At 47.1% G+C, this 19,946-nt stretch overlaps 5 non-coding genes across 5 annotated transcripts; 4 read left to right on the top strand and 1 right to left on the bottom strand.

Annotated features, from left to right (window-relative positions):
• Nucleotides 1–12,189: 12,189 nt before the first annotated feature.
• On the bottom strand, nt 12,190–12,272 carry trnal-caa (transfer RNA leucine (anticodon CAA)). The gene has a single exon. It is a non-coding gene; the product is annotated as a tRNA-Leu (tRNA).
• Nucleotides 12,273–15,680: 3,408 nt separating this feature from the next.
• Nucleotides 15,681–15,790, top strand: trnal-caa (transfer RNA leucine (anticodon CAA)). Its single transcript has 2 exons — nt 15,681–15,718; nt 15,745–15,790. It is a non-coding gene; the product is annotated as a tRNA-Leu (tRNA).
• A 331-nt stretch (nt 15,791–16,121) lies between these two features.
• On the top strand, nt 16,122–16,194 carry trnak-cuu (transfer RNA lysine (anticodon CUU)). Its single transcript has one exon. It is a non-coding gene; the product is annotated as a tRNA-Lys (tRNA).
• A 2,252-nt stretch (nt 16,195–18,446) lies between these two features.
• On the top strand, nt 18,447–18,556 carry trnal-caa (transfer RNA leucine (anticodon CAA)). Its single transcript has 2 exons — nt 18,447–18,484; nt 18,511–18,556. It is a non-coding gene; the product is annotated as a tRNA-Leu (tRNA).
• Nucleotides 18,557–18,887: 331 nt separating this feature from the next.
• On the top strand, nt 18,888–18,960 carry trnak-cuu (transfer RNA lysine (anticodon CUU)). Its single transcript has one exon. It is a non-coding gene; the product is annotated as a tRNA-Lys (tRNA).
• Nucleotides 18,961–19,946: the final 986 nt, after the last annotated feature.

Below are 19,946 nucleotides of genomic sequence, written 5' to 3' on the forward strand. Positions count from 1 at the left end.
TATTTACATGAATGTACAGACAGACATGACACACAAGGGCAGGGGAATGGGATACACAAGGGCAGGGGGAGACGAGACAAAAAATTACAGAAAATCAAACACACAATCATTCTCCAAACATTCTTCAGTGATGGGGGGTGATGCCGTGGTTGGGGTTGATGCCGTGGTTGGGGGGGTTATGCCGGGGTCAGAAGATGATGTCCAGGTTTCCAGAGGGTGTGAGGTGGATCAGGGTGTTGTGGGGGACGAGGTGGGTGATGAACCGGTGCTCTGCTGCCATGTGGAGGTGTCGGAGGTGTGCGGCCAAGAGTCCTTTGAAGATGGGCCAGGGTTCTGCTGTTTTATTGTCACGGAGATGGATGTTCCTGTTGAGATATAATGTGTACCGGCTATGGAGAGGGTTAGTCGGGCGAGATGGGTGTTGGCTACAGAGCGACTCTGTCCGGGACCAAAGAGGAGGAGCCAGGGCTCCTGGTCGTCCCCTCCTAGGGCCGCCGGCAGTGGGAGCCTCCAGGACAGCCTCCGAGCGAGGAGGTCCTGCAGTCGGGACCAGAACGGGCGGACGGCCGGGCAGGTGTACAGCATGTGCTCCAGGGTCTCGGGGGGTCCGTGGCACACGGGGCAGTCCGCAGCGTAGCTGTCGGGAAGAAATGCGTGCAGTGCTGCGGATGTAAAGACGATCCTGTGTCTAAATCTGAAGTCAAAATGACCTACGTTATGTGGGGTGTACCAATTATAGATGTTGGCCCAGATGGTTGCAATGGTGCGTGCGGGGAATGTTAATGACCATTTGTGTTCCGAGGCGGGACGCCTGAGCACTCCCGGCAACAACAACTGATACAGGATGCGGGTGGGTAGGTCTGTGAAAATCCTAAACCTCCCCGTGCTAACAAATACATTAAAATTCAACTTACCTGTCGTGCTCCCCATTTGGCCCAAAGTGCTTCCCCAATGCCTGACCAGATTCCTGTTAAAAATACTTACCATACCACTAATATACTTTTTCCTAAACACTTTACCTGCTAACCTAAAACACTTCCCTATATAATCTACACTAAAATTACCTTTCACGTCAAATACCTTACCTACATATTCCAGCCCAGCCTCCTCCATCGCCCCACTGATCATGCACTCACGCTTCCCGGGGGGAGCGGAGAGCAAGTCAGGGTTATGACGGAGGGGCATGTGCGCGAGACCCTCACCGCTGTCTGGAACCGCCACAGTCAGGGGCCTGAAAGTCCTCCACGCCTCCAAGATTTCCCTCTCGAAGGGGGGGAGGCCTTCCAGGACCGAAACAGGGGGCAACAAACACAAATTATAAACACCAAACTTACCTAGACTATTAACAAACTCACCTATATAATCCTTCCATGGAGCATCTACCTCAACGTCTAGAAATTTCCGAATTGTTTTCAGCCGGAAGGCCTTCTTCCTTAACTCTAAATCTGCTAACTTTAAACCTCCCTGATCGTACTCACCTATCATAACCTTATGTGCAATAAAGCCCCTCTCACGATTCCACAAAAAGTGGTTTATCACTAACCTTAATTTGTTAGCATAGACCCCCGGCAGGCCGTACACGGAGAGTGCATGGTTCAACATGGACATGCACAAAGAATTTACAACTAAGACTTTACCTTTTAATGTCAGATTACGACGTCTCCAAAAATTCAAGCGCGCTGTAATTTTCTCGCACAAAGGCGACCAAAGTGCAGTACGACACGCCTCCTCGTCTCTGCCCAGGGGGACGCCGAGGACCTTGTAGGAGTCCCCGGCCTCCCGGAGCTGGACAGGGAGAGGAACAGGCGTGACGCTGCCGCAAAATTTAACCGTGGTTTTATCGAAATTTATTTTGGCCCCTGAAGCGAGGCCATAAACATTGAGCACGTGGAGAGAGGCGTTCAGGCTCTCCACGTCTCGGAGGATCAGATTCGTGTCATCTGCGTACTGAAAAATTTTGACTTCCCTACCCGCAGGCGTGGTCAGTCCCCTCACCGCCGCGTCCGCCCGCAACATGGCCGCCAAAGGCTCAGCGGCGATGCTGTAGAGGAGCGACGAGAGGGGACAGCCCTGCCTGACTGATCTTTTTAAGGGGAAAGAGTCAATTAGAAACCCGTTGACTTTGACCTTACTGACCGCAAAGGAATAGATGAGCTGTAGCCAATTAACAAACCGTTCGCCGAAACCTAACTTACCTAATACAGTCCAGAGGAACGAATGCTCAACTCTGTCGAACGCCTTGTTAAAGTCTACACTAACGTGAATACCACCGGTCGCGTGCATCTGCCGAAGGAGATATCTCAGAGACAAAACTATGTCTGAGATGTCCCTCCCGGGGACGCTGTAGGCCTGCGAGGGGTGTATGATGGATCCAATCACACGCTTTAACCTACCTGCTAATACCTTTGCTAAAATTTTATAGACTACGTTCAAAAGGCTAATGGGCCTGTAGTTGGCGAGGCTGCTCCTGTCGCCCTTCTTAAAAAGCAGAGTGACGACACTCATCGCAAAACCATCGCCAACTCTACACTCACTCTCAAAATCCTGATATAATAGGAGTAGGATCGGAGCTAACCTGGAAGCGAAACGCTTGAAAAACTCACAGGTTAGTCCGTCCTCTCCGGGGCTTTTTCCTGTATTTAAACTCTTGACTGCAGCCTCTATCTCCATGAGAGACAGAGGCGCGTCGCACAGCTCCCTATCCTCCCTGCTCAGTTTGCGCTCCAGAGCACCTACAGCCTGGTCTAAAGCCTGCTCTGCCACTCCGTCTGAACTAAAAAGCCTACTATAGAAATCCTGCGCTGTCTCTAAAACCTCACTTACCTCGGAAACAATCTTACCTGTCTTCTCTATCAACTTATCTATGTGCATCTTTCCCTGTGTAGCCTTCTCACAGCCGAAGAAGAACGCTGTTGAGCGTTCTCCTTCGACTGTGTGTCTGGCTTTTGCCCTCAAAATTGCACCCTGACACCTACTTACCTCCAGCTGCTCCAGCTCAGCGCGCACCACCAGGTACTCTGGATCCACAGGGCCAGTGGTGGAAGCTGCGCCCTGGTCCAGGACCTGCAGGCGCTGGCGGAGAGCGGTCTCCCTCCTGGTCGACAGCCACGCCTTGTGTTTGCTGTAATTGACACAGAGCTTTTTAATGCGTGTTTTTGCCGTCGGCCACCAATCGACCACGCTGTCGATCAGCTCCAGCTCCATGTCAAATACATCAAACAAAAAGTCCATTTTCCTACAAAAAGTTTCATCACCGAGGATGGAGCTGTTTAGGACCCACAGTCCTCCATTCCTCGGTGATGAAACTAACCCAAAATAAATATCTAAAGTGGAGTGATCACTCAAGCCTGACCACTTGTAGGAAGCACCACTGACTCTCTGTGCCAGGTCTGAGGAGGCAAAACAGAGGTCAATGCGGGACTGCTTCAGGACGCCCTGCCACCTGGAGAAATCCTTCAGGAAGGGGTGGACGAACCGCCACACCTCCGTCAGGTTCCTGCTGGCGGCTTCTTCCAACAGGGCTGTCCTGGCAGTGCTGTTTTTAAAAGAGTTGTTAATGCCGATGTCTGTCTTGCAAAGTGTTGTATTAAAGTCACCGATTATGATTGTATTGTCGTTTGCAAAGCGAAATATTTTTTTGAAGAATTGCCTCCTCAGACCATCATCGTTCGGGGCGTAGATATTAATTAGTCTGAACTTCACTGTGTCCGTGAAGTCCAGGACCAGGAAGGAGCCCTCTGGGTCGGCGTGTACCAGGGTGGGTTGGCCTAAGACACCAGGCCTCACCACCGTGGCCACATCGCGCGAGCACGCCGTGCCCAGGGCCCAAAATACAGAGCCTACTCCCACGTTCCGCACTCGTTGCGCGTGGCTGACATCCCAATGCGTTTCTTGGATGCAGAGCACGTCCCACTTGGAAAAGTGTAACGCGCTCTGCATCCGCACTGGGCTCCGCAGGCCGCCTGCGTTCCAAGAGGACAAGGAGAACGCCATTAAGAGGAGACTTTGGAGGATACAACCCATCTTTTATTTCGACTTCTTTTTGGCGCCCGTCGCATCTGACTCCCACACTCTTTTTCTGACTTCACGGGTGGAGAAATCCATGAAGTCATCATTAAAAACAGTCTCAAGCTCACCTCGTGGGGCAGAGCTGCGTGTGGAGGATGGTGGGTTGATGGAGCTTTCTGCTGGCGCTTTTGATGTGGCTGGAATGGAGGAGGCGGAGGAGGTGGAGCCGCTCTGAGCAGCAGCGCCCTCTCCATCTCCTGCCACCTGCTTCCTGCGTCTTGTCCCTTTCTTTTCCTTCTTCTCCACCTGTCCCCTCTTACCACCGTCCGACTGGAGCTTGGGATCATCACCCAGCCCTGTGGTGATGTCCCCCCCTTTGGAGGTAAGATGCGGGGCCTGTCCCGCACCCATCCTCCTCCCGGGTTCAGCCTCTGCCTCCACGGGCTTAGGAGTTGGACCCTCACGAGTCCCTTCCCTCTGGTCAGGAGGAGCAGTTTGTCCTGCTCCCACCTTCCCAGACGCCAGCGCTGAGCCGAGCACCATCTCCAGTGCGACGGGCGCCTCCTCGTCTGAGGAGTCAGAGGAGCAAGAGGAGCCGAACACCTCTGGCTCCCCTGACTCCTCCACAGCCTCCTCCTCCAAAACCTCCTCTACTTCGGAGAGAGCAGTTGCGGGCACGTTCTGGGCCACGTCACTGCTCTCTCCTCCAATGGCGTCCTCCCTGTCCTCCCCTCTGTCCTCCCCTCTGTCCTCCTCTCTGTCACCCGCACCACACGGACATAAGTGGCGGAACATGCGGCACTCTCTGCACTTCGGGGCCCACTGCGCGACACACTCGCGCGCGTAATGCCCCTGGCTCCCGCAGTTGCGGCACAGAAAGTCAGGGCACTCCCTCAGAATATGGCCAGGCTGGAGACACCCCCTACACACCCGCACCTGCCTGTCGTGTATTACCCTGAAGTACTCGGGGCCCCCCGCGGTGTCAAACCTGACAGAATACGGTAAGGACTGCACCGTGTCCGTGAACCTTACCCGTACAAACCTGGTGCCGTCCGCCATGTTCGTCCCCGGCCACATTCTCCTCCTCACCTCGGAGACCGCAGAGACCCCCCAGGCGTAGAGCTTGGCCAGGATCTCCTCGTCCTCGATATAAGCCGGCAGCCCCATGAAGGACATGACCAGCTCATCAACCGAGATGTCACGGGCGTGAACCCTGACTCCTCCAATGCAGTACCCATCCAGGAGCCGCTCCTTCGCTTTGGTGGTACTGACGGTTACTTCATATTTGTCCTTTGAGATGAGTCTGCACGCTACTATGGAGCCGCACACCTCCTGAGTTGATTTCAAAAAAGCTAGTGGCGTGATTTGTGCTCCCTCCGTTAGTTCCAATACCACAGTGAGTTCTTTCATAAATGTCATCCTTCTTTCTTTGTTCTTTCTATTATTTACTGATTCTTTCAAACTTTGTCTTGCCTTTGTCGTGTCCATTCCAGTGTCCGATGCCGTGTTGTCCGTCCTTTGAGCCATGCTCACAAAAAAACAAAAAATCCACCTCCCAGTAAGTTTACTGGGAGGGGAACAAACAAAAAAACTGAAAAAAGTAAATGAAAATGATCAAAATAACGATTAAAAACTCCAAAAAACTCCCAAACCTCCAGCTCCAGACCATGCAGCACACCACAAATTGCACGCACCTCAAAAAGGCGAAATCTACGAGGTAACATTGGTCACTGAATATCTAGCTGAAACAGGTGGAGTAGCATTTAAGAGGCGCTGTGGCTGTCTAGTAAACAGGACATCCTGGGTTCAAATCCCAGCAGTGCCTTCATGATAGCCTTTCAAGCAAATCAGTTGTTTACATGTACAGAAAAACTTATCACCCGAAAGAGCTCTTTTACATTTTGCAATTAGAGATTGAAAAGTATCCCTGAATAAACAGAGTAAATGCACTCTTTTCACTCCTTGTTTCTCAGTTTGATGGTAAGGATTGATTGATGTAGACTGTTTTCGGATGACTGTTTTGCTTTTGTGAAAAAGGGGAATCAGACAAAAGTTGCAAAGGCATTCAAAGGCTGTGAGTTCGAGACCCACCAGAGTCACTGTTGTAACCCCTGTTATCTACATTGGTAAATAGGAAAGCCTGCTTGTGTTATTAACTGATGAAAGGAACTGCTAAACTTGGTTCAATTACCACAGAATCCCAGTGTGCTATAGGCTGGCCACTGCTTGGTAGGAGTTTCCCGTACGTGAGTGACTGTTCCTTCCTTCCTTCACGCCCCGCTCAACCTCGTCTTCTTCTAAAGAGCTTGGCGCTGTCATCAGAAGCTTTGGTCTTACTCAGCACCTGAGTGGCCCCACAGAGGGCAAATGGCACACTCTGGACCTGCTAATGACAAAGCGGGTTAATATTTCAAATTCCAGTGTGGTAAATGTTACTTTGTCTGATGGTTTCTGTATTTCTCCAGGTGCAATGAGTTTGCAGTGTTCTTTGCAAGACTCATTTCAGAACATTAATAATACCATTATTTGCAGATAACAAGCACGCAGCCAACTAGACAACTGGAGTTAACCCATTTTGCATTTGTGGCTGACAAAACTTTCCAAGAGATCACCACAAGTCTGAGTTCCACTACATGCTGCCTTTATGCATTGCCTACTAGATTTTTAAAGTCTATGGTGAGCAGTCTGTTGGCTCCAATCAATGAAAAAGTCAACATGTTGCTTGGATCTGGAATTTTCCCAAGAGCCTTAAAACTGCAGTCATTAAGCCTCTCTTAAAGAAGAGCAGTCTTGATGCCACAGTGCTAAATAAATACCGGCCCATCTCAAACCTACTACTACTCAGTTGTCCATTCAAGCATGCAAATTATTTACAACGACAGAAAATGCGCTGCTGTTACAAATTGGAATAAGAGATGGAAAAGTATCCCTGCACACACAGATTAACTGCACTCTTTTCACTTTTTGATTCTCAGTTTGTTGGCAAGGAATGACTGATGTAGACCCATTTTGGATGAATACCGTGTTTTGCGTTTGTGGAAATGAGCATCATGGAAGGATGTATGGGCTCTGTGGCGCAATGGATAGCGCATTGGACTTCTAGGCATAATTTGCAAGGGGATTCAAAGGTCGCTAATGGTGAGAGTACATGGTTGTTTTTTACAATGGAAAGTCTGCTCGCTTTACTATCTGATGAAAGGCACTGCTGAACGAGGTTCAATTGCCAAGTGTGCTTGAAAAAGTAAGCAAATACATCGGCATTATGTCAAATAACATTATCTTGCAATTTTTCCTCAACATCCAGATCAACTGCAGTATATTGAGTGCGCAATAAATTGGCGAGAGTCGATTGATTGAGAGACTTCCAGTTTTTTTATAGCTACATTGGTACAGGGGATTTAGCTCAAAGGTAGAACGATTGATGCCCTCGCTCTCCATTAAACACAGTTGATTGGACAGGGGCTGAACTTTCGAAAGTTGCTGGCTCGCTTTTTTCAAGATTGTTTGCACTGTTTGCAATCCTTGTTTCCCATTTTTGTGGCAAGGGATGATTGATGTTAAGACTTGTAGCTTTGGATCACCGTTATCCGTCTAGGGAGCATTCTGCGGTTCAATGGTGTAATGGTTTGCGCACTTTGAATCCAGCAATCCGAGTTCAAATCTCAGTGGAACCTTGAGTGCCCCGAGAGTAGCGTTACTCTTTTGAAAAAGTGCAGAAACATGAAGAATCTTTGGGTAAAATCTGTGCTTACCCCCTGAAAGGAGCCAACCAAAGCATACAAACTAAACAAAGCTGTTAAAATCTGGAGCTGGTTTTCTTATGACCAAGCTTATGATTCAACGCCTGGATTACAAAAGGCGTAAACGTTTCACCGCATTGCAAAAGAAAATCAAATGAAAAGCATTGATGTGTTGAAGGAATCCTTTGACTTGGAGAGACAGGACTTTTATAGGACTTATTATAAGCAAGAAATGAAACAAAGAAATGACCACTATAATCCTCTGACAGTAATCTTTGTTGAAACCAATCAATCAGAACTTGCGAGGGGAATCATTTCTAAATGATCTCAATGCATTGGTAATCTGGACAACGTTCTGCTGAGTATATTCTAAACCAATGGGAACGAGAAGTTAACCTGGTTTTGTCTGACCAAGAGTGTGGAAATGTAGGAACAGCCCTGAGGAAGACCACAAAATCACATGCCTGAAGGGGAAAAATATGTTTTTTTCACCACACCATGTCAAAGTGTCCATTATTCACAAGGAAATGCTAACTGCTGGAGAACCCAGCAGGCAAACCACTATCAGGTGTTTTGGGGCTGTGCTGTTGCTCAAAAATAATGGACTGAAATTCAAAGGGCACTGCAGACTGTTTTTGACTTTTCCATCCCACTCAAATTTAAAACTATGTACTTGGGCCTCAACACTCCTGCCATGGACACAATAAATGGATACCCTTGGAACATACTTTTGGCTGTAGAGAAAAAGGCCATCACAAAGAAATGCTCGACACCAACCACGCCAACGATCAAAGACTTGACTGACATAGTAACAGACATTAGACATTGGATGAATGGAAAACAGTGACATTCAGGCTTAATTTGGATAAGCACTAATTTGATCGACTTTGGACCAAGTAGGACCCCTATTTTCATTTAAATGTGATTTTGTTTTTATTTTATGTTTAGTGCTATTTATGTTCTTTTTATTTCGATTTTTGCTCCCTGGTCGTGTCCTGTATTGTTTTTATTTTTAATCAAAAGAAAAGAAAAAAGGACACACAGAACTAGTTCATTTTCTCGCTACGTTATGCCACACGTTTCGCTCCCTTGCCTAAATTTTTGAAAAAGTAGCCGAAATAGTTGGGAGAGCGTTAGACTGAAGATCTAAAGGTCCCTGGTTCAATCCCGGGTTTGGGCATGTGTACCTGAATGTTAGTCTTTGCTCAAAAATACAATGAATAGGAATGCTGGGTCTATTGGATATTTTGCGAGATCAGGACATAAATGGCATGGAAAGGATCTATAAAACATAAACAGCAAGCTTTCATTGGAACATTGTTAGCATGAACATGTTTGGTAACATGTTTGGTTTCGCTGAATGTTGTACCCAAGACCTTCTGCGTGTAGGGCAGATGTGATGACCACCACACAATGAAACTATGAAGCAGAAGTTTGCCTACTTCAATGCTGCTCTCTTTGATATAGCCCAATGATCAAATGTCATACTTATTTTCAAAACAGGACATCCTGTAGAAAGGTGTGGTTCAACGGTATAGCGGCTAGCGCTCTGAATCCAGAGTTTTTCTTCATTTTTAATTGCAATTAGAGGGTTAAACCTTTTATGGGTATGTCAAGATTCTCGCCTCTGTGGCGCAATCGGCTAGTGCGTTCTGCTGGTAGGCGAAAAGTTGGTGGTTCGAGCCCACCCAGGGACGACTGCTCACCTTGCCAGAGCAAGCAAGAAATACAATCCCAGAAGTAACCACTGTATGTAATTATGTAAGGAAACCAGGAAATCATTACGGCGCTGGGGCTTCCTTGGTCAAAGGGCCTGTTTAGTAAACAGGAAATGCCTACTCTTTTGTCTATGAAAAATATTTACAAGGAGAGTAAAGCCCACAAGAAGAGCCCTCAAACCCATACCTTTCTCCCTCAAGTTTACTGCTGCTACACTTTGCATTAAGAGAGGGAAAAGTATTGCTGCACATCAAGATTGTTTGCACTGTTTGCACTCCTTGTTTCTCATTTTTTTGGCAAGGGATGATTGATGTAAAGACTTGTAGCTTTGGATCACCGTTATCCGTCCAGGGAGCATTTTGAGGTTCCATGGTGTAATGGTTAGCACACTTTGAATCCAGCGATCCGAGTTCAAATCTCAGTGGAACCTTGAGTGCCCCGAGAGTAGCGTTACTCTTTTGAAAAAGTGCAGAAACATGAAGAATCTTTGGGTAAAATCTGTGCTTACCCCCTGAAAGGAGCCAACCAAAGCATACAAACTAAACAAAGCTGTTAAAATCTGGAGCTGGTTTTCTTATGACCAAGCTTATGATTCAACGCCTGGATTACAAAAGGCGTAAACGTTTCACCGCATTGCAAAAGAAACTCAAATGAAAAGCATTGATGTGTTGAAGGAATCCTTTGACTTGGAGAGACAGGACTTTTATAGGACTTATTATAAGCAAGAAATGAAACAAAGAAATGACCACTATAATCCTCTGACAGTAATCTTTGTTGAAGCCAATCAATCAGAACTTGCGAGGGGAAGAAGAAGAAGAAGAAGAAGAAGAAGAAGAAGAAGAAGAAGAAGAAGAAGAAGAAGAAGAAGAAGAAGAAGAAGAAGAAGAAGAAGAAGAAGAAGAAGAAGAAGAAGAAGAAGAAGAAGAAGAAGAAGAAGAAGAAGAAGAAGAAGAAGAAGGCGGCGGCGGCGGCGGCGACGACGAACACCTTATGCTCTCTAAACGCGGGGAAATCTCGTGGACCTCCAAGCCGTCGCTTGAGAGGCAAGGCGAGGAGGAGGAGAAGTAGGAGTAGACAAGTTGGCGCCCATCAGGGAGCTGTGGGACTTGTGGTGCAAGCGACTGCCGCTCATGTACAATCCGGGATCCAAGGTCACCGTAGACGAGAGGCTGGTTTCGTTTAGAGGTGATTTTTTTTATTTAAACAAATGGAGAAAAAAAAAGAGAAAATAATAATAATCAATAAATCAATAAATCAATAAATCAATAAATTAATAAATTAATAAATTAATAAATTAATAAATCAATAAATCATGAAAAGTAAATTCAAATTAAATAATATTTGTTGTTCTTGTGTTCTTGTTTTTCCTTCATTATTTTTTTTTATTTTTTTTCCCCTTCTTCTTCTTCTTCTTCTTCTTCTTCTTCTTCTTCTTCTTCTTCTTCTTCTTCTTCTTCTTCTTCTTCTTCTTCTTCCTTCTTCCTTCTTCCTTCTTCTTTCTTCTTCTTTCTTCGTTCTTCTTTCTTCTTTGACAGGTCGCTGCCCCTTCCCTCAAAGCCGGCGAAGTACGGAATCAAGCTGTGGGTCGCGTGCGACTCGCTGTCCAGTTACGCCTGGAAGATGCAGGTCTACACCGGGAAATCCGATAAGCGCGCGCCTCCGGAGAAGAACCTGGCCACGCGGGTCGTGCTCGATCTCACCGAGGGACTGGGAAGGGGGGCCGGGGGGGGCGCAACGTCACGTGCGACAACTTCTTCACCTCGTACGAGCTCGCCCGCAGGCTATTCTTCGAGAGGGACGGCCTCACCCTGCTGGGGACGCTGCGCGCCAACAGGAGCGAGTTCCCGCGGGAACTGGTCGACACGAAGCGCAGGGCGATCGCGTCTTCCGTCTCGTGTTCACGTTGGGCGAGACCGCGCCGGGGACCTCTTCCAACGGCTACGGCAACGAACGGAGTCCCCTCGGTCGCCTTGGTCTCCTACCTGGCGAAGAAGAGCAAGAACTTGCAGATCCTCACCACGGTGCGGCGCCACCTACGGAGACGGCAATCGCGGCGGCGGCGAGCCTCCTCCTCCGAGCAAACCGGCGGCCGTGCTGCATTACAATCGCACCAAGGGAGGCGTGGACAACCTGGACAAGGTGACAGGTACCTACAGCTGCAGGAGGAAAACCTGCCGGTGGGCCCTCGTCCTGTTCCACAACATGATCGACGTGTCCGCGTACAATGCTTTCGTCCTGTGGCGGGAGCTGAACCTGATGTGGATGGTCGGCAAACGCCACAGACGCAGGCTGTTCATGGAGCAGCTGGGGAGCGCGCTCGTCGCGCCTCGTATACGCGGGAGGGAGGAGGAAGGGAGGGGAGGGGGAGGGGGGGGGATGACCTGGCGTCATCGGGGACATCTCGGGAGAGGGGAGAAGAGAGGGGAGAGGAGAGGGGAGAGAGGGGGGGAGGAGGAGGAGGAAGAGAACCCGCTGCTGTACCCGCGAAGAGGAAGTGGTGCCGAATATGCCCCAGGAGCAAGGACACTAAAACGACGAACGTGTACCGAGGGTGCCTCGTACACGTGTGTGGCGAGTGCGCCCCCAGCTACTGCCCGCGCTGCGCTCGGACCTAAGTATCTGTCGACCTTACGATCGCTGCCGTTGCCGCCGTTGCCTTGCCGCCGCCAAAAATTTCCTGTGTTGTGTTTTTTTTATTTTTTATATTTGTCCAAGAAGCTTATACCAGGAATGGGATCCGAACCCACGAGGGCCACCGCCCGTCGGATCTTGAGTCCGAAGCCTTAACCGCTCGGCCATCCTGGTGAAAGCCTATAATGGCGTTGCTCGCTTGTAAAAGGGGTGTCGGTCGGTCGGTCGGTCGCCGCCGCCGCCACGCTACTATTTTGAATAAAGAATGCGACAACGCCGAAAAGAGAAAAATAATATATAGATATTTTTTTAAATGCTATTGTGTCAATTTTTATTTTATTTTAAATAATAAGGATGAAAAAAAAAAAAAAAAATTATGTCCTTACGATGAAGAAGTAGAGTGAAAGAGAGAGAAAGAGAAAGAGAGAGAGAGAGAGAGAGAGAAAGAGAGAGAGAGAAAGAGAGAGAGAAAGAGAGAGAGAGTAAAACGGGCGCGTGCGCAATTGCGACACCTGCAGGTCAAGCCGGGGAGGTGGCATGGCTTACTAATGATAATACTTACAGGGGGCGGTGTATCAGCGTATCGTTGTGGCCGAGCGGTTAAGGCGACGGACTCCATATCCATTGGGAGTTTACCCTGCGTTTCAAAAATGCTACTCGAACCTGTTAGTCGATATTCATTGACCAATTTCACCTCGTAGACTTTGCCTGCAATTGCTCTTCCAATCGTCCCTGGGTGGGCTCGAACCACCAACCTCCCGGTTAACAGCAGAGCGCGCTGCCCAATTGCGCCACAGAGTCATACAGCCCACATGGTATAATAATTGCGACTCTACAAGCCGCAATATCTTTTTTTTTTTTTAAAGTGAGCCAGCAACATTCGAAAGTTCAGCCCCTGTCCAATCAACTGTGTTTAATGGAGAGCGAGGGCATCAATCTTTCTACCTTTAAGCTAAATCCCCTGTACCAATGTAGCTATAAAAAAACTGGAAGTTTTTCAATCAATCGACTCTCGCCAATTTATTGCGCACTCAATATACTGCAGTTAATCTGGATATTGAGGAAAAATTGCAAGATAATGTTATTTGACATAATGCCGATGTATTTGCTTACTTTTTCAAGCACACTTGGCAATTGAACCTCGTTCAGCAGTGCCTTTCATCAGATAGTAAAGCGAGCAGACTTTCCATTGTAAAAAACAAATATGTTCTCTCACCATTAGCGACTCATTGCGCCACAGAGCCCATACATCCTTCCATGATGCTCATTTCCACAAACGCAAAACACGGTTTTCATCCAAAATGGGTCCACATCAGTCATTCCTTGCCAACAAACTGAGAATCAAAAAGTGGACTGCTTGCCATTACAACCCTTGAAATCTTGGTCATAAATTTTCTTCTGTTTGAACCGAAAGAAGAAGAATTAAACCCTCTGTAACAATGAGATTGCAACTATTTCACTCAATTCTCATCACCTGTTAAAGTCATCTCTTTATATGTACTCTACATAAATGGAAAGACTTCATCTAGTGTAAGGTTGCCAAAGCATTTACTTTGTACTGATTTTTGGAACGCTATCTTCGAGATAAGGGAGCTCAATGTCAGCATCGCTGAAATGTCCAAGGTGTCAGGGTCAAGGTAAACTCCTACCTAAGCGTAAGCAAATTTGGTCTACAAGTGGAGGAATGGGTTCTAATCCCACTCCTGACAATGGGTTTGTCCTATATTTGACCTCATTGCAAGTGTAGGGGAATGGAGATGGACATTCCACGGCCAGATAACAGAAAATCTCTCTTTGAACATTGGGGGGTTTTCTTTCTCCCTCTCTCCCTCACCGCAGGGAGCCGCTGTGACTTTGGCGATAACAGACCTTCTCCCCCACAGTCTTACAGGAGGACGCCCCGATGAAAACTATGTTTTATGTGATTATGCCATGAATGTTTGTCCGAATCAACTCCGTACACCTCATGTTTCACCTTGTGTTACGTATTTTTCCACTGTTTAAGGTTTTATATTCCCAATGCTTTAACTCGAGTGCCCATCACAGGTGAAAGAAGATGTAAAATGTATCTACCTCAAGGAATAATGTGCACAAACTGCCAAAAGTGTTTAACGTGTCGTCGCAGTAGCGCCCGCCCCTTTCGCTCCCAGCGTGCCCTGCGGCGCTAGGTGACAAAAAGACGCTCCGAGCTTGGAACGCTCTCTTCTCCTCTCTTCTCTTCTTGCTCTCTTCTTCCTTTTTTTTTGTTCAAGCCTTTGTCTATCTCTTTGAAGCCGTCTCCACGGACGAGCCTGTTTACTTTTCCTTTGTCTCAACAAAGCGTCCGCCACGTGGGTCGACAAGACTAGGCCAGCCTCATCGCCCCCCTGAACTCTGAAAACACCTGGAAACACCTGGAACTAAGCTTAAGCGCTAAACCGGACAGAGACTTTCTTTTCTACTTCGCTTCTACTATTTTTGAAGTAATCTACGCCGTTTACGTGGATCAGCGCTACGTTCTCATCTGAGTAAAGGCCGCGTGAGGAGCTAACACGCAGCTAAAGCGTTCTACCGCTAAGGAACTCCCGGACATCGCCACGCGCCATCTCGCGCCACCGCTGCCGCCCCGCGTCACGGACATCGCGGCACGCCACTGCCTTCGCCCGCCACACCGCTCCACGCGCCGCCTCGCGCCACCGCTGCCGACCCGCGTCACGGATATCGCGGCACGCCACTGCCTTCGCCCGCCACACCGCTCCACGCCGCTGCCTCGCCACGGATCTCGTCCGCGGACAAGGACCAGCCGGACCGAGTTCTACAAAATCGTAAGCCGACTTCAGTGTGCGGTTCTTTTGTGGCGTGATTTGGGTAGAACTCAGCTGTTCCTCCTCCCTTAGCTTCTCACTTTCCCTCTTTTTGATATAGATTAGCATAGACACGTTTGATTATCAAAGGCAAAACCCTGGTTTAACATTATCTGCATGAAATCTGCTGTTAAATCTGATATAACATCACCTGTGATTTACCTGTGCGCATTTCTGCTCCGGTGCCCTTTTTGATTGCCCTTTTGATAAATAAACTACACGAAAGAGTTATTGACTATTGTTTGTTTGATTAGACTATGCGTAAGTCCCTGAATCGTGAAACACCCTTCAGACCTTTTAACGAGCGCGATTAAGGACCGTATCTTAGCTTTTTGGGTTTTACCCTGGTGCCCCGTCTTGTCTCGTTTCTGCTAAGAAATCTTCCTTAATCGTAAACTGAATACCTGTAGTTTGAGACCCTACACAAGGATGTGAATAGCCTGTTGGCTCCTGCTTCACTAAAGGTTCTATATCCATTCACTACACAGCTTTCTTGGATGCACTACTGCTGTTACGGCTCTCGACTGACATCTCAATTGCAATAGACTTTAAAACGAAGCATTAGCTTGATGTGGACTTTTAAAGGACGCAGTAGTTTGATGTGACAACAACCACATCAAACTCCTTTAAAAAGAGACAGCAGTTTGATGTGTTTTTTTACCAAAGTATAGGTACGGTCATTTGTGCTACTGTAATAACGGATATGATTCTGTATACTCACAGTTCACGTAAATAAAGTGTCAGGATGGCCGAGCGGTCTAAGGCGCCAGACTCAAGGTAAAATCCTTCCTCGCCACAGGGGATTCTGGTCTCTGAATGAAGGCGTGGGTTCAAATCCCACTCCTGACAAAAAAAAAATATTTCCTTTGGAAAGGAAGCCATTTTTACACCCTAATTTACAAGCACATATGTGTGACAATGGATGAAAAATTGTCGTATTGGCTTAAGATTTCAAATGAAGTGTTACTTCCAATGATGAATTGTGATGTGATGGCCAATCTACTACGTAGATGCTGTACTGTCAAAGCATTGAGTACATTCAGAGTGAACTGTATCATATGTCTTATACTGTAATTGTGACCACTCACTGAGAAATTAAAGTGACAGATTAATTTACCAGACTTAGTACTGAACAATTCTGGGTTTTCATTATGACCTTTTTCTGCCTTTTGGACAGCCAGCCTGGCTAGCTCAGTCGGTAGAGCATGAGACTCTTAATCTCGGGGTCGTGGGTTCGAGCCCCACGTCGGGCGGAGTTGATTTGAAGCTTTATGGACTGCTTGCCATTACAACCCGTGAAATCTTGGTCATAAATTTTCTTCTGTTGGAACCGAAAGAAGAAGAATTAATCCCTCTGTAACAATGAGATTTCAACTATTTCACTCAATTCTCATCACCTGTTAAAGTCATCTCTTTATATGTACTCTACATAAATGGAAAGACTTCATCTAGTGTAAGGTTGCCAAAGCATTTACTTTGTACTGATTTTTGGAACGTTATCTTCGAGATAAGGGAGCTCAATGTCAGCATCGCTGAAATGTCCAAGGTGTCAGGGTCAAGGTAAACTCCTACCTAAGCGTAAGCAAATTTGGTCTACAAGTGGAGGAATGGGTTCTAATCCCACTCCTGACAATGGGTTTGTCCTATATTTGACCTCATTGCAAGTGTAGGGGAATGGAGATGGACATTCCACGGCCAGATAACAGAAAATCTCTCTTTGAACATTGGGGGGTTTTCTTTCTCCCTCTCTCCCTCACCGCAGGGAGCCGCTGTGACTTTGGCGATAACAGACCTTCTCCCCCACAGTCTTACAGGAGGACGCCCCGATGAAAACTATGTTTTATGTGATTATGCCATGAATGTTTGTCCGAATCAACTCCGTACACCTCATGTTTCACCTTGTGTTACGTATTTTTCCACTGTTTAAGGTTTTATATTCCCAATGCTTTAACTCGAGTGCCCATCACAGGTGAAAGAAGATGTAAAATGTATCTACCTCAAGGAATAATGTGCACAAACTGCCAAAAGTGTTTAACGTGTCGTCGCAGTAGCGCCCGCCCCTTTCGCTCCCAGCGTGCCCTGCGGCGCTAGGTGACAAAAAGACGCTCCGAGCTTGGAACGCTCTCTTCTCCTCTCTTCTCTTCTTGCTCTCTTCTTCCTTTTTTTTTGTTCAAGCCTTTGTCTATCTCTTTGAAGCCGTCTCCACGGACGAGCCTGTTTACTTTTCCTTTGTCTCAACAAAGCGTCCGCCACGTGGGTCGACAAGACTAGGCCAGCCTCATCGCCCCCCTGAACTCTGAAAACACCTGGAAACACCTGGAACTAAGCTTAAGCGCTAAACCGGACAGAGACTTTCTTTTCTACTTCGCTTCTACTATTTTTGAAGTAATCTACGCCGTTTACGTGGATCAGCGCTACGTTCTCATCTGAGTAAAGGCCGCGTGAGGAGCTAACACCCAGCTAAAGCGTTCTACCGCTAAGGAACTCCCGGACATCGCCACGCGCCATCTCGCGCCACCGCTGCCGCCCCGCGTCACGGACATCGCGGCACGCCACTGCCTTCGCCCGCCACACCGCTCCACGCGCCGCCTCGCGCCACCGCTGCCGCCCCGCGTCACGGATATCGCGGCACGCCACTGCCTTCGCCCGCCACACCGCTCCACGCCGCTGCCTCGCCACGGATCTCGTCCGCGGACAAGGACCAGCCGGACCGAGTTCTACAAAATCGTAAGCCGACTTCAGTGTGCGGTTCTTTTGTGGCGTGATTTGGGTAGAACTCAGCTGTTCCTCCTCCCTTAGCTTCTCACTTTCCCTCTTTTTGATATAGATTAGCATAGACACGTTTGATTATCAAAGGCAAAACCCTGGTTTAACATTATCTGCATGAAATCTGCTGTTAAATCTGATATAACATCACCTGTGATTTACCTGTGCGCATTTCTGCTCTGGTGCCCTTTTTGATTGCCCTTTTGATAAATAAACTACACGAAAGAGTTATTGACTATTGTTTGTTTGATTAGACTATGCGTAAGTCCCTGAATCGTGAAACACCCTTCAGACCTTTTAACGAGCGCGATTAAGGACCGTATCTTAGCTTTTTGGGTTTTACCCTGGTGCCCCGTCTTGTCTCGTTTCTGCTAAGAAATCTTCCTTAATCGTAAACTGAATACCTGTAGTTTGAGACCCTACACAAGGATGTGAATAGCCTGTTGGCTCCTGCTTCACTAAAGGTTCTATATCCATTCACTACACAGCTTTCTTGGATGCACTACTGCTGTTACGGCTCTCGACTGACATCTCAATTGCAATAGACTTTAAAACGAAGCATTAGCTTGATGTGGACTTTTAAAGGACGCAGTAGTTTGATGTGACAACAACCACATCAAACTCCTTTAAAAAGAGACAGCAGTTTGATGTGTTTTTTTACCAAAGTATAGGTACGGTCATTTGTGCTACTGTAATAACGGATATGATTCTGTATACTCACAGTTCACGTAAATAAAGTGTCAGGATGGCCGAGCGGTCTAAGGCGCCAGACTCAAGGTAAAATCCTTCCTCGCCACAGGGGATTCTGGTCTCTGAATGGAGGCGTGGGTTCAAATCCCACTCCTGACAAAAAAAAAATATTTCCTTTGGAAAGGAAGCCATTTTTACACCCTAATTTACAAGCACAAATGTGTGACAATGGATGAAAAATTGTCGTATTGGCTTAAGATTTCAAATGAAGTGTTACTTCCAATGATGAATTGTGATGTGATGGCCAATCTACTACGTAGATGCTGTACTGTCAAAGCATTGAGTACATTCAGAGTGAACTGTATCATATGTCTTATACTGTAATTGTGACCACTCACTGAGAAATTAAAGTGACAGATTAATTTACCAGACTTAGTACTGAAAAATTCTGGGTTTTCATTATGACCTTTTTTTGACTTTTGGACAGCCAGCCTGGCTAGCTCAGTCGGTAGAGCATGAGACTCTTAATCTCGGGGTCGTGGGTTCGAGCCCCACGTCGGGCGGAGTTGATTTGAAGCTTTATGGACTGCTTGCCATTACAACCCGTGAAATCTTGGTCATAAATTTTCTTCTGTTGGAACCGAAAGAAGAAGAATTAATCCCTCTGTAACAATGAGATTTCAACTATTTCACTCAATTCTCATCACCTGTTAAAGTCATCTCTTTATATGGACTGTACATAATTGGAAAGACTTCATCTAGTGTAAGGTTGCCAAAGCATTTACTTTGTACTGATTTTTGGAACGTTATCTTCGAGATAAGGGAGCTCAATGTCAGCATCGCTGAAATGTCCAAGGTGTCAGGGTCAAGGTAAACTCCTACCTAAGCGTAAGCAAATTTGGTCTACAAGTGGAGGAATGGGTTCTAATCCCACTCCTGACAATGGGTTTGTCCTATATTTGACCTCATTGCAAGTGTAGGGGAATGGAGATGGACATTCCACGGCCAGATAACAGAAAAACTCTCTTTGAACATTGGGGGGTTTTCTTTCTCCCTCTCTCCCTCACCGCAGGGAGCCGCTGTGACTTTGGCGATAACAGACCTTCTCCCCCACAGTCTTACAGGAGGACGCCCCGATGAAAACTATGTTTTATGTGATTATGCCATGAATGTTTGTCCGAATCAACTCCGTACACCTCATGTTTCACCTTGTGTTACGTATTTTTCCACTGTTTAAGGTTTTATATTCCCAATGCTTTAACTCGAGTGCCCATCACAGGTGAAAGAAGATGTAAAATGTATCTACCTCAAGGAATAATGTGCACAAACTGCCAAAAGTGTTTAACGTGTCGTCGCAGTAGCGCCCGCCCCTTTCGCTCCCAGCGTGCCCTGCGGCGCTAGGTGACAAAAAGACGCTCCGAGCTTGGAACGCTCTCTTCTCCTCTCTTCTCTTCTTGCTCTCTTCTTCCTTTTTTTTTGTTCAAGCCTTTGTCTATCTCTTTGAAGCCGTCTCCACGGACCAGCCTGTTTACTTTTCCTTTGTCTCAAC

The sequence above is a fragment of the Eucyclogobius newberryi genome, unplaced genomic scaffold (assembly GCF_026437365.1).
Source record: "Eucyclogobius newberryi isolate DKJ021-1_F unplaced genomic scaffold, fEucNew1.0.hap1 SCAF_46, whole genome shotgun sequence".
NCBI classification, from domain to species: Eukaryota; Metazoa; Chordata; class Actinopteri; order Gobiiformes; family Gobiidae; genus Eucyclogobius; species Eucyclogobius newberryi.